Below are 14,050 nucleotides of genomic sequence, written 5' to 3' on the forward strand. Positions count from 1 at the left end.
TTTTCGGCATAAATAAATGTATTTTCATTTTTTAAAATATACTTATTATTATTTGTGGAATAAAATATTTAATTAAAAAAAAAAAAAAAAGGTATTTTCTTGAGAAAAAAATAAATAAATCAAAACAATTTAAATAAAAATTTATTATTAAAGAAATAAAACGATTGAAAACAGACATTTTACTACGCATACAATCGTAAATAAGTCGACATGTACTGCTTTAACAATACGCATGTGCAAGCATTTAAAAATTTAGCAAATCTTTCGATTGTGTAACTAATTTGTTATTTATTACTATTAAATATAAATATAATTATATATATTTGATTTAGTCATATTTAACTACATTTATGTGCATTAATAAACAAAATATTTAATTAAAAATAAAGGAAAAGATATTGTCTTATTTAAATTAGAACTACTTAATATAAAAAAAATTAAAATTAATTATAAAAAAAAAAAAACTCAGAGGACAAATATTCTAGTGCACATGCGCCATTTAAAAAAAAACAGTGACTTCCACAGAGTATTCTGTATAGATTTTTTTTTTCTTTTTAAAAATATGTCTCTATATTTACTATATGAAATTTTTTAGTATGAATATAAATATTTATATTTATCATTTATTTCTTTACAATAATTTTGATATTCTGTACGGCAAATATCGTACAGCAACACAAATTTTTATAACGAAACTGATAAAAAATATAAATAATATTGTAAAAAAAAAATTATTATATGTATAAATAAATGTATTTTTTTCTTAATTATTCATAATTTTTTTGTTTTACTTACCTGTATCTATGAGGGTTCTTCTGCTTCTTCTTAATTATAATTATTTTTCACTTTCTTATATATATATACTTATTTCTACTTATAAACTAAAATATTTACTTAAAAATAAAGGGAAGGTTATTTTTTTCATTAATAAATGCTCAATTGAAAATAATAAATATTAGGATTTATTATTTAAAAAAAAAAAAAAAGCGGCTGAGGACCGACTTCCTATACTGTGCGCATTCACCTACAATTGTATTTGTTTAAAAATACAATTGTACTGGTCTAGGCTATTTTCTTTTGGAAGAAAGAAAATAGCCCGTTTGGGAAACCTCGACACCGATAAAATACTCCGATAAAAATCCGATAGACCCGGAATCTATCGGTTTAAATCGGAGGATTTTATCAGTGAAAAAACCCGACCAACACAGTGATCACTCGATTGGTGACCAAAAAAAAGCTAAATAAAATACAAATACAAAATATTATACATAAAACAATTATAAAATAAATACATAAACAATACAAATGAATATATATAAATATAAAATTGAATAAAAATTTGTTAAAATTAAAACTTACTATTAGTATCCGTGTCTGGAAATCCCAATAAACAAAATCACACACACACTGATTACACTCTTAAATTTAAATTAAATAATAATAAAACAGACTTAAAATTAAGCGGGAACGGGAATAAAAAAAGGAAAAAGTAAATTAAATAAAAGCAAACCAAACCATGCAGTCAAACCCGAATAAAAAAAACACACTTAAAATTAAAAGGGAAGGGAAGAATGAGGAATAAAATTAAATTAAATATAAACAATCCAAACCATGCGATCAAACCCGAAAAAAATAAAAAAAAAACAAGCAAGCACAAGCCATGCAATAAAAACATGCCACTCGTACACATTCTTACAAAATAAAAATATAAATTAATAAATTATAAATCACTCTTACAGCATCCATCACACTCACACTTTAACAAAATAAGTATTTAAAACTAATTACAATTTGGCTAAAATTAAATAAATAAATATAAAAAATACAAATAAATAATAAATAATAAAAATAAATAATTAAATTAATTAAATAAATAATTGGTCTTCTTCTTGGTCCTGGTCCTCCTTCTCCTGGTCACGGTATTCCTTGGCAGCCATGGATATCCTTATTCTTCTTGACTGGATCTGAAACTAAGATATATATCCCAATAGATTAAATACAGGGATACATATTCATAAAAAAAATAAAAAATTTGAAAATAAATATGCACCAGAAAAAAAAAATTAAAGCGGCGGTGTGTCCTTGGATCTGCATCACCTTGTCCTTGATGTTCAGCAACATCACTGTCCTCAAAATTATTCTGGTCCTGGTAGGCCAGTCATGTCAATAGATTCCATTGGACTCTAGATTAGACACGTCATAAATAATATGGGAACAAGTTAATCCAAATTATATCTAAACCTGAAAAAAAAAAATTAGAAAGAGAAAAAAGAGAAAGAAATTAATAGCCTAATAACTTCAACATGGTAAGAGTTAGGTAGGTCCCTGGAATCATGAAAAATCTACTAAAAAAAATTAGAAAGAAAAATTATACATTTAAACTTAAACGAAAAAAAAAAATTATAAAATTTATCCAATCCCTGGTGAGGTTCCGTATCCTTGAAAAATCTAATTAATAAAAATCATGTTACTAAACCTAAAACTAATTCCTAAATAATGCAAAAAAAAAAAAAAAGATAAAAAATAAACATGTCGGGGTACGGTTCGCGTATCTAATTTTTTTTTTTTAATAATAATTAAAATGCTATCAAAACTAAATAGATAAATAATAAAATGACTCTATTGTTAAAAGAACGACGTTAACTTAAGTGACTTTATATTTAACAAATGACTCGAATCTACGGAACTTCAATAAAATAAAAAAAAAAAGAAGGGGCGGAGGGGGGGGGGGGTTAAAGTACATTTACATTATTTAATTCAATTGAAATAAAAATAAAAAAAAAAATGGCTCTAATTCAAGTGACTCTACTTTCAAAAAACTACTGACTCTACTTCTACTAAATTGACGCTAAATTAGATGACGATAAAATAATGAAGAATAAATGAGCAATTACATTAAATTAATTAATCAAAGCAAGAAAAAAATGGCCCTAATTTAAGTGACTCTACCCGTATCAAAATGACGCTAAATTAAATGACTCGACTTTTTTAAAAATGACTCGAATAAGATGACTCTACGGTTAAAAAAACGACTCTAAATAAAGTGACTCTACTTCTATCAAATTGACGTTAAATTAAATGACTCGAATTAAACGACGATAAAAAAAATAAAAATGAATGAGCATTCACATTAAACTACTTAATTGAAACCGAATTTCCTTTTGATCGTATAAAAAAGTCACTATAAAATCACATCATTATAATATCATCAATAAAACCATTGCAGTCAATATTAATATCAATTGTGCAATGTGACCTGCCAGGGCCAATTACACTATCATTATAGAATGATAATGGTATTGATATTAATTATGACAGCAACCATAATATTGACAATACCGATAACAGCATGATTATTACAGATTTTCTTAACATATACGAGCAATAACGATCGAAATGTATTGAAAATAAAAATTTAAAAAAAAAACAGTGAAACCTGACCGAGTGCCAGGTTTCTATCATTAAGTGAAACGAAAACCGACTCTACTCTTAAAAAAAGTAACTCTATTTCTATTAAATAGACGCTAAATTAAGTAACTCGACTGTTTGTAAAATGACTCGAATTAAATGACGATAAAAAATTAAGAATAACAGAGCATTTAAATTAAATTAATTAATCGAAGCAAAAAAATAAAAAAAAATGATCCTAATTTAAGTGACTCTACCCGTATCAAAATGACGCTAAATTAAATGACTCGACTTTTTTAAAAATGACTCGAATAAGATGACTCTACGGTTAAAAAAACGACTCTAAATAAAGTGACTCTACTTCTATCGAATTGACGTTAAATCACATAACCCGAATTAAACGACGATAAAAAATTAAGAATAACTGAGCATTAAAATTAAATTAATTAATCGAAGCAAGAAAAAAATGGCCCTAATTTAAGTGACTCTACCCGTATCAAAATGACGCTAAATTAAATGACTCGAATAAGATGACTCTACTGTTAAAAAAACGACTCTAAATAAAGTGACTCTACTTCTATCAAATTGACGTTAAATTAAATGACTCGAATTAAACGACGATAAAAAAATGAAAATGAATGAGCATTCACATTAAACTACTTAATTGAAACCGAATTTCCTTTTGATCGTATACAAAAGTCACTATAAAATCACATCATTATAATATCATCAATAAAACCATTGCAGTCAATATTAATATCAATTGTGCAATGTGACCTGCCAGGGCCAATTACACTATCATTATAGAATGATAATGGTATTGATATTAATTATGACAGCAACCATAATATTGACAATACCGATAACAGCATGATTATTACAGATTTTCTTAACATATACGAGCAATAACGATCGAAATGTATTGAAAATAAAAATTTAAAAAAAAAACAGTGAAACCTGACCGAGTGCCAGGTTTCTATCATTAAGTGAAACGAAAACCGACTCTACTCTTAAAAAAAGTAACTCTATTTCTATTAAATAGACGCTAAATTAAGTAACTCGACTGTTTGTAAAATGACTCGAATTAAATGACGATAAAAAATTAAGAATAACAGAGCATTTAAATTAAATTAATTAATCGAAGCAAAAAATTAAAAAAAAATGATCCTAATTTAAGTGACTCTACCCGTATCAAAATGACGCTAAATTAAATGACTCGACTTTTTTAAAAATGACTCGAATAAGATGACTCTACGGTTAAAAAAACGACTCTAAATAAAGTGACTCTACTTCTATCGAATTGACGTTAAATCACATAACCCGAATTAAACGACGATAAAAAATTAAGAATAACTGAGCATTAAAATTAAATTAATTAATCGAAGCAAGAAAAAAATGGCCCTAATTTAAGTGACTCTACCCGTATCAAAATGACGCTAAATTAAATGACTCGACTTTTTTAAAAATGACTCGAATAAGATGACTCTACGGTTAAAAAAACGACTCTAAATAAAGTGACTCTACTTCTATCAAATTGACGTTAAATTAAATGACTCGAATTAAACGACGATAAAAAATTAAGAATATCTGAGCATTTAAATTAAATTATTTAATCGAAGCAAAAAATTAAAAAAAAATGGCCCTAATTTAAGTGACTCTACCCGTATCAAAATGACGCTAAATTAAATGACTCGACTTTTTTAATAATGACTCGAATAAGATGACTCTACTGTTAAAAAAAACGACTCTAAATAGAGTGACTCTACTTCTATCGAATTGACGTTAAATTACATGACCCGAATTAAACGACGATGAAAAATTAAGAATAACTGAGCATTTAAATTAAATTAATTAATCGAAGCAAAAAATTAAAAAAAAAATGGCCCTAATTTAAGTGACTCTACCCGTATCAAAATGACGCTAAATTAAATGACTCGACTTTTTTAATAATGACTCGAATAAGATGACTCTACTGTTAAAAAAAACGACTCTAAATAGAGTGACTCTACTTCTATCGAATTGACGTTAAATTACATGACCCGAATTAAACGACGATAAAAAATTAAGAATAACTGAGCATTTAAATTAAATTAATTAATCGAAGCAAAAAATTAAAAAAAAAATGGCCCTAATTTAAGTGACTCTACCCGTATCAAAATGACGCTAAATTAAATGACTCGACTTTTTCAAAAATGACTCGAATAAGATGACTCTACTGTTAAAAAAAACGACTCTAAATAAAGTGACTCTACTTCTATCAAATTGACGTTAAATTAAATGACTCGAATTAAATGACGATAAAACATTAAAAGTGAATGAGCATTTACATTTAATTGATTGATTGAAAGAAAAAAAATTTTAAACTGAAGCTACTGAAAATATCTCCGATTCTGTAAATATGATTCTACATTGATTACTCTATCATTGAAAAACTGGCGTTAATTCAAATGACTCTAATCTTATAAAATTGAAGTTAAAAAAAAATAATTGGGGTGTAAATACATGTGTGATAAAAAAAAAAGTGTTCGTGTGTTTTTTTCCGAAAAATAATAGAAACGACATAATATATTACCATCAAAACCGAACCGTATGCGTAGCATTAGGCCACCAGCCAATCGATAAATCGAATCCCCGTTTTGATCGCACACAAAAGTCACTATAAAATCACATCATTATGATATCATCAATAAAACCATTGCAATCAATATTAATAGCAATTGTGCAATGTGACCTGCCAGGGCCACTTACACTATCATTATCTCACTCATAAAGTGGTAATGATATTGTTATTAATTATGACAACAACAATAATAATGATAACACCGATAACAACATGATAATGATAGATTTTCTTATAGCATGCGACCAATAAGGACCGACATCGATCGAACCGGAGGGTTATGCGTACCAGCCCAGAAGATCAGGACATATATTATAAAAAAACTAACAATTTAAAAACGCGACAGCCTGACCTAGTGCCAAGGCTCTTTTTTTTACGCGGAAATGCCATTTAAATTAAATTTATTATTAAAGGAAAAAAAATTTTAAAAAACTCGATTTTAAAAGTGACTCTAATCAAATAAATACTACAAGCAAGCAGTACTAACGAGTAAATTCAAGACTCTAATGCAAATGCCACCTACCCAAGTGCCAGGTGTCTTTTTTTAATTTAAATCTAATTTAATGAATTTAAGGGAAAAAAAAAGTTAAGGGTGTAGATTGGTGTGTGGAGAAAAGTCGCCGTAAGCGAGGTTGTGAGTAACCTCGACTATACGGCGGCGTGTGGGGTGAGACTCGATTTCATTAAAGATGAACAGAGTCTCAGGGGTAGTGTAAGTAAGGGTGTATGAGAGAGAAAGAAAAAGAATTGAAGCTAAAAAGAACCCAAAGCAAAATTGACTCTAATTTAAAAGCCCCTGGACCAGTAACTTAAATATCTAAAAAAACCGTGACGCTAATACTCGAATTTAAAAAAAAAAGGGGGGTAAAGTGTGTAGTAAATGAAAGAGTAAATGAGTGGTAGAGTTACCACTCATTAAGAAGAAAGAGATGGGATGACTCTAATTAAAAAAAAAAAAAAAAACCCGAATTATTTAATTAATCTACTCCCCCGATCAGTCTAGTGACATCAAAACCCCAGTCCTATATTATTCCCCTCCTATAGTATAACTAACTTATTAACTAACGCAGCAAAAGTGACTCTAATTAATTGAATAAAAAAATAAAAATAAAAAACACATATCGCTCTACAGACGCTTAAACACTTAAAAAAGAAAAGATTTGATCAGAAAAATTTTAAATGAATTGAGACCGGCACCCAAATCGCACCCGGGTACTCAAAGGGTGGGACAGAATAATTCAAAAAAAATTAAAACTGATCAGGGAAAATTTCTTTTTTCAACTTTTTATCATTAAAAAAGAAAAAAAATAAATTTTTTTTAATTTTTAATGGATAAAAAAAAATATTTTATATACGCTGCTATGGTTGGCCACCCATAACAGCGTAACAATATTTTTCGCCTTTAAGATCTATAGAGCGATATATATTTTCAGACTCTAATTCGCGTGAATTTAATTCTAAATATATTATAAGAACCAAGTGTCCTTATAATCCCTAACACCCATAAACCCCCTCCCAACTAAATCACTAGACCAATATCCCATTTCGCGGACAAAAACCCAACGCGAATTAATTATTAAAAAAAAGGGGTGAAGGTGGTGGTATAGAAAGAGAAAGAGATGAGTTAGGGAAGGGTTGGTTGACTCTAAAATTAAACGCGTGATTCTACTGAGAGAATACTCTCAACAAAAAACCTATTACTGGTCCACTAATTAATCTAATTACCCCCATTAAAAAAAATAAGAAAAAGATAAGAAATAGAAGAGAGAGAGAGAGAGAGTTGGGAACGCAAAGAGCGTATGTGTATGTGTGTGAGATGGGAAAAAAAAGTTGTGTTTGAATTATCAACAGCAGAAGGCTATTGATAACTAATCAATCTACACCCCATGTTAAATTAAAAAAATAAAATACAATAACTCCAGAAGGGAGTTATTCAATTTATAGAAAAAAAAAGGTTACTCGGTTAGTACTGCTTGTGATTCAAATGACTCTAATTAAAATGAATGTAATAAAAAAAAAGACAAAATTTAAAAAAATAAATGACTCTACTTGGAAAAATTAATTCAAGTTAAATGGCATATTCTAAAATTGAACGAATTTACTGTAACTCGAATGAATCTACTGTAATTCAATTAACTCTACTTCTAATAAGCTAAATTTGATATAGTTGACACGACATTTAAAAAAAATGACGCTAATTTAAATGACTCGACTTAAAGATCTAATTCTAATAAAATGTGAGTGACTCTAATATTAAAAAGCTAATATGTATTGTTGTTTATGAATTCACACCCCAAAAATAAATATGACTCGAATGTTACTAAATCTACGAACTAAAAAATAAATTGAATTTAAGAAGAAAAAAAATTTTTAATTTATGTGACTCGACCCTAATCAGAAGAAAGTAAATTTAATGTAAATGCTCAACGTTAATTTTAAAAAAACTAAATGTAATTCGAATGACTCGACTTTAATTGAAAAGACCGAAACTTTATGTAAATGACTCGACTTTAATTAAAAAGACCGAAATCTAATCTAAATGACCCGAATTTAATTTTTAAAAACTGAATTTAATTTAAATTACCCGATTTTTATTAAAAAAAAAAAAATTTAATGCAAACGCTCAGCTGCAATTGAAAAAAAACCGAATCTAACGCGAATGACTTGACTTTAATTAAAAAAACTGAATTTAATCTAAATGACCCGAATTTAATTTTTAAAAACTGAATTTAATTTAAATTACCCGATTTTTATTAAAAAAAAAAAAATTTAATGCAAACGCTCAGCTGCAATTGAAAAAAAACCGAATCTAACGCGAATGACTTGACTTTAATTAAAAAAACTGAATTTAATCTAAATGACCGGAATTTAATTTTTAAAAACTGAATTTGATTTAAATTACCCGATTTTTATTAAAAAAAAAAAAAATTTAATGCAAACGCTCAGCTGCAATTAAAAAAAACCGAATCTAACGCGAATGACTTGACTTTAATTGAAAAGACCGAAATTTAATTTAATTGACTCGACTTTAATTGAAAAGACCGAAATTTAATTTAATTGACTCGACTTTGATGTAAAATTACTGAATTTACTGAAAATAACCCGATTTATATTCAAAAAACAAAATTTAATGCAAACGCTCAACTGTAATTCAAAAAAACCGAATCTAACGCGAATGACTTGACTTTAATTAAAAAAACTGAATTTAATCTAAATGACCCGAATTTAATTTTTAAAAACTGAATTTAATTTAAATTACCCGATTTTTATTAAAAAAAAAAAAATTTAATGCAAACGCTCAGCTGCAATTGAAAAAAACCGAATCTAACGCGAATGACTTGACTTTAATTAAAAAAACTGAATTTAATCTAAATGACCCGAATTTAATTTTTAAAAACTGAATTTAATTTAAATTACCCGATTTTTATTAAAAAAAAAAAAATTTAATGCAAACGCTCAGCTGCAATTGAAAAAAAACCGAATCTAACGCGAATGACTTGACTTTAATTAAAAAAACTGAATTTAATCTAAATGACCGGAATTTAATTTTTAAAAACTGAATTTGATTTAAATTACCCGATTTTTATTAAAAAAAAAAAAAATTTAATGCAAACGCTCAACTGTAATTCAAAAAAACCGAATCTATCGCGAATGACTTGACTTTAATAAAAAAAACTGAATTTAATCTAAATGACTCGACTCTGATATCAAATTACTGAATTTACTGTAAATGACTTGAATTTAATTTTAAAGAACTGAATTTAATGTAAATGACTCGACTTTAATTAAAAAAAACCGTAATTTAATTTAAATGACTCGACGATTGATAATTGTAACGAATTTAAATTAAAAAAAAGATACGGAACCGTTGATAAATATTAAAAAATGAAATTAAATAAATAGATTATAATAGAGAAGAGAAAAGAAAGTGACAAAATTTAACGAACATTAACAAACCTCAACAGGGAAATAACTTTATTTCCCTGCCGAACGATGCCAGATGATCAGCTGGTAGGATGACAGCTAGCAGTCCGTCGAGGTAGGTCAGTGTTGTTTGCTTCCTTCCTTCCTTCCAGTCAAGACATCAGAAAGAGAGTTTTCATCGTTGAAATCCACTGATAATCTATTTAAATAATTGTCATTAATTAATAAATAAAAATCCTGTTGACTATTGTATTTAATTGATGAGACAAAAAAATTAAGAAAAAAAAATTAATTATTTCAACTTGCGAAAACGCTTGTTGAAAAAAAAAAAAAAAAAAAAAAAAAATTTTTTCAAGGTGACTATTGATGACGTTAATGGAAATAAAAAAAAAAAATTCTTGCAAAAGAAGTCAACAGAATTTTTAAAAATAGTTGGACACCCCGACTACGATGTCTACACATCGGGTGTCGGGTGCCAACTGACCCTTTTGCCCCTTGACTTTAGCCCTCTCACTTCACCCCCACTTTCTCCCTCTTACTACTCACCCTGCGCAGTAGACGATTTTACTGGTATCGGATTTTTTTCTGCGCAGGTAGAGAGGGATCTCCCCCCAACTTCGACCTTACGTCCGAACTACCCCTCAACCGTGCCTACGTGACCTGACCCTCTTCCCCCGTCCCCGCGACCCCCTTGTCCAAAAAAAGCTGATGCAACAATTTTCAAATTAAAATCATTCGAATAAATTTAATGAAATTTTTATATATTTTTATGCTAAAATGTATTTATTTTTATGAATTAATGCCAACACAACCTAATTAACTCAAGTACAAATGCTAGTCATTCATACAAACTCCTTTGACTGTTAATTAAACAGTATAAATCATAAAAAATGTCCATCAATCATTAAATAAAGTCATCATAGATCTTATATTTATAGATCTTGATATTTTATAGATCTAATAAATTACTTTCGGGTTGAATAAATAAGTTTTCATGATAATTTATCGAACGTTAAAGTAATAAAAGTTTCAAAAGCTTTATTTTTTCATTCATCCTTTTTTACAATACAACTTTAAATTTCATTCGCTTCCCGCGATAATAAGACGCGCGTATCTCAGTACGCATGCGAACTAAAACATAAACACATTCAAAAAACTTGTCGTGTCTTTAAAAAAAAACAGTCGACGTAAATAATATAATTAATTATTATTCTTACATTATTAATCTATTATATTCAAATTAATAAACTGATTTGAGTGCTAATTAAATCGCTCGTAGCAAGGATATTAAGATGAGAACCTAAATAGCTACATTAGTCGCTGTTCTGTTGACATTCTAACCTAATTTCATTTGTCAAAATATATAAATTGAATGTATTCACAATAAGACCGCAGTAAGTAACAATTTTACAACAAACTCATTTAAAATCTATTATTTATTGATCTTTAATATTCCTACGTAAAAAGTCAATTTTTTTTAAATTAATTAACTACAAATTAAAGCATCATAAATTGTCTTTCTTCTTCCTGAGTGCAATAACTCTTTCCACTTTTGTATTCAAATAATTAAATCACATAAATTTATAACTCACTAACAAACTTTTAATTATAATAATATTTATTTCAGATGTACACAAAAAAAGTCAGATGGTGATCAATAGATGTTTTTTCTAAATGTACGTTAATTTTTACATTGATCATTATTAATTCTAAATCATGAATTTAATATGATTTACTTAATGAACAAGTTTGAATCCTAATTAAATTGCTAGTAACAATATTATAATTAAGATGAGAACCGGAAAAGCAACAGAAGCCACAGTTCTGTCAACGATCTAACCAAATTTTATTCGTGCACTAAAATAAACTGAACTTATTCAAAAAATGACAGGAGTAAGAGTAAGTAATAATTTAACAATTGATACATTTTAATTCTATTCTATATTGTTCTTCAATACACCTGAGTTAAAAGTCAATATTTCTAATTAATCAATCATTAATTACAACATTATGAATTGTCTTTCTTCTTATTCATGAGGGATAAAACTTTTTCGACTTCTATATTTAAATAATTAAAACACGTAACTTCATTACTCACTAACAAACATCAAATAATAATAATAATCTTTGTTTCAGATGTGAAAAAATGTATCCTTAATCAATGGATATTTGTTTCAAATGTACATCAATTCGTACGTTGCCCACCAAATTGACGGAATTTCTACCTATGGCACAAGAAAGAGGGTCTTTAAAAAAAACAGTTAATGTAAATAATAAATGATTGATATCTATATTTATTAAAAAAATGTAACAACAATTGACAAATAAATGGATTTTTAATTTAAAAGCAAATGAATTTTTTTGTCATGTGCTTAGTGGACTCATTATTCATCGACGTCACTTCTCAATTTTAATTTCATTATTGTAATAAGTCTACACAGCCAGATATGTTTTATTTGACTTGATAATAATATAGTTATCATAACTAGAATAATATTTGACACGTGCGTTAAATCCAAAGAGATTTATTTTATCTTGAAAGAATAAATTTAAAACCAATTACGCAGGAATGAAAAATTTCTCTTCTTAAATTGCACTTGCATGTGATCATGCTCTATGAATGAACACTTTTAAATCACTGCGACAATTAGAGAATATTCAAACGCGTTTTCTTCGATTCTGAAATTATATCAAATTGAAGAAATATGAAAAAAGAAAAAAGTATATTTCGTGACCTTGAAAAGACTGCATGCTTACCGAAATCACAATAAAATTTTAGCTTCCTTAATTCATTAGTTATTACCCTCTTTTTTGCGCCATAGGTAGAAATTCCGTCAATTTGGTGGGCAACGTACGAATTGATGTACATTTGAAACAAATATCCATTGATTAAGGATACATTTTTTCACATCTGAAACAAAGATTATTATTATTATTTGATGTTTGTTAGTGAGTAATGAAGTTACGTGTTTTAATTATTTAAATATAGAAGTCGAAAAAGTTTTATCCCTCATGAATAAGAAGAAAGACAATTCATAATGTTGTAATTAATGATTGATTAATTAGAAATATTGACTTTTAACTCAGGTGTATTGAAGAACAATATAGAATAGAATTAAAATGTATCAATTGTTAAATTATTACTTACTCTTACTCCTGTCATTTTTTGAATAAGTTCAGTTTATTTTAGTGCACGAATAAAATTTGGTTAGATCGTTGACAGAACTGTGGCTTCTGTTGCTTTTCCGGTTCTCATCTTAATTATAATATTGTTACTAGCAATTTAATTAGGATTCAAACTTGTTCATTAAGTAAATCATATTAAATTCATGATTTAGAATTAATAATGATCAATGTAAAAATTAACGTACATTTAGAAAAAACATCTATTGATCACCATCTGACTTTTTTTGTGTACATCTGAAATAAATATTATTATAATTAAAAGTTTGTTAGTGAGTTATAAATTTATGTGATTTAATTATTTGAATACAAAAGTGGAAAGAGTTATTGCACTCAGGAAGAAGAAAGACAATTTATGATGCTTTAATTTGTAGTTAATTAATTTAAAAAAAATTGACTTTTTACGTAGGAATATTAAAGATCAATAAATAATAGATTTTAAATGAGTTTGTTGTAAAATTGTTACTTACTGCGGTCTTATTGTGAATACATTCAATTTATATATTTTGACAAATGAAATTAGGTTAGAATGTCAACAGAACAGCGACTAATGTAGCTATTTAGGTTCTCATCTTAATATCCTTGCTACGAGCGATTTAATTAGCACTCAAATCAGTTTATTAATTTGAATATAATAGATTAATAATGTAAGAATAATAATTAATTATATTATTTACGTCGACTGTTTTTTTTTAAAGACACGACAAGTTTTTTGAATGTGTTTATGTTTTAGTTCGCATGCGTACTGAGATACGCGCGTCTTATTATCGCGGGAAGCGAATGAAATTTAAAGTTGTATTGTAAAAAAGGATGAATGAAAAAATAAAGCTTTTGAAACTTTTATTACTTTAACGTTCGATAAATTATCATGAAAACTTATTTATTCAACCCGAAAGTAATTTATTAGATCTATAA

General features: G+C 27.3%; 3 long non-coding RNA genes across 3 annotated transcripts; 1 reads left to right on the top strand and 2 right to left on the bottom strand.

The window, feature by feature from the left end:
- Positions 1-1,474: 1,474 nt before the first annotated feature.
- Positions 1,475-10,269, bottom strand: LOC128668575 (uncharacterized). Its single transcript, XR_008404208.1, has 3 exons — positions 9,986-10,269; positions 2,051-2,183; positions 1,475-1,970 (listed from the first exon to the last, which is right to left on the bottom strand). It is a non-coding gene; the product is annotated as an uncharacterized LOC128668575 (long non-coding RNA).
- Positions 10,270-10,944: 675 nt separating this feature from the next.
- On the top strand, positions 10,945-12,294 carry LOC128668573 (uncharacterized). Its single transcript, XR_008404206.1, has 3 exons — positions 10,945-11,346; positions 11,580-11,851; positions 12,089-12,294. It is a non-coding gene; the product is annotated as an uncharacterized LOC128668573 (long non-coding RNA).
- Positions 12,295-12,328: 34 nt separating this feature from the next.
- LOC128668574 (uncharacterized) lies at positions 12,329-14,009 on the bottom strand. Its single transcript, XR_008404207.1, has 4 exons — positions 13,606-14,009; positions 13,101-13,372; positions 12,710-12,863; positions 12,329-12,631 (listed from the first exon to the last, which is right to left on the bottom strand). It is a non-coding gene; the product is annotated as an uncharacterized LOC128668574 (long non-coding RNA).
- Between the last annotated feature and the right edge of the window lie 41 nt (positions 14,010-14,050).

Source organism: Microplitis demolitor, chromosome 9, assembly GCF_026212275.2.
Source record: "Microplitis demolitor isolate Queensland-Clemson2020A chromosome 9, iyMicDemo2.1a, whole genome shotgun sequence".
NCBI lineage: Eukaryota > Metazoa > Arthropoda > Insecta > Hymenoptera > Braconidae > Microplitis > Microplitis demolitor.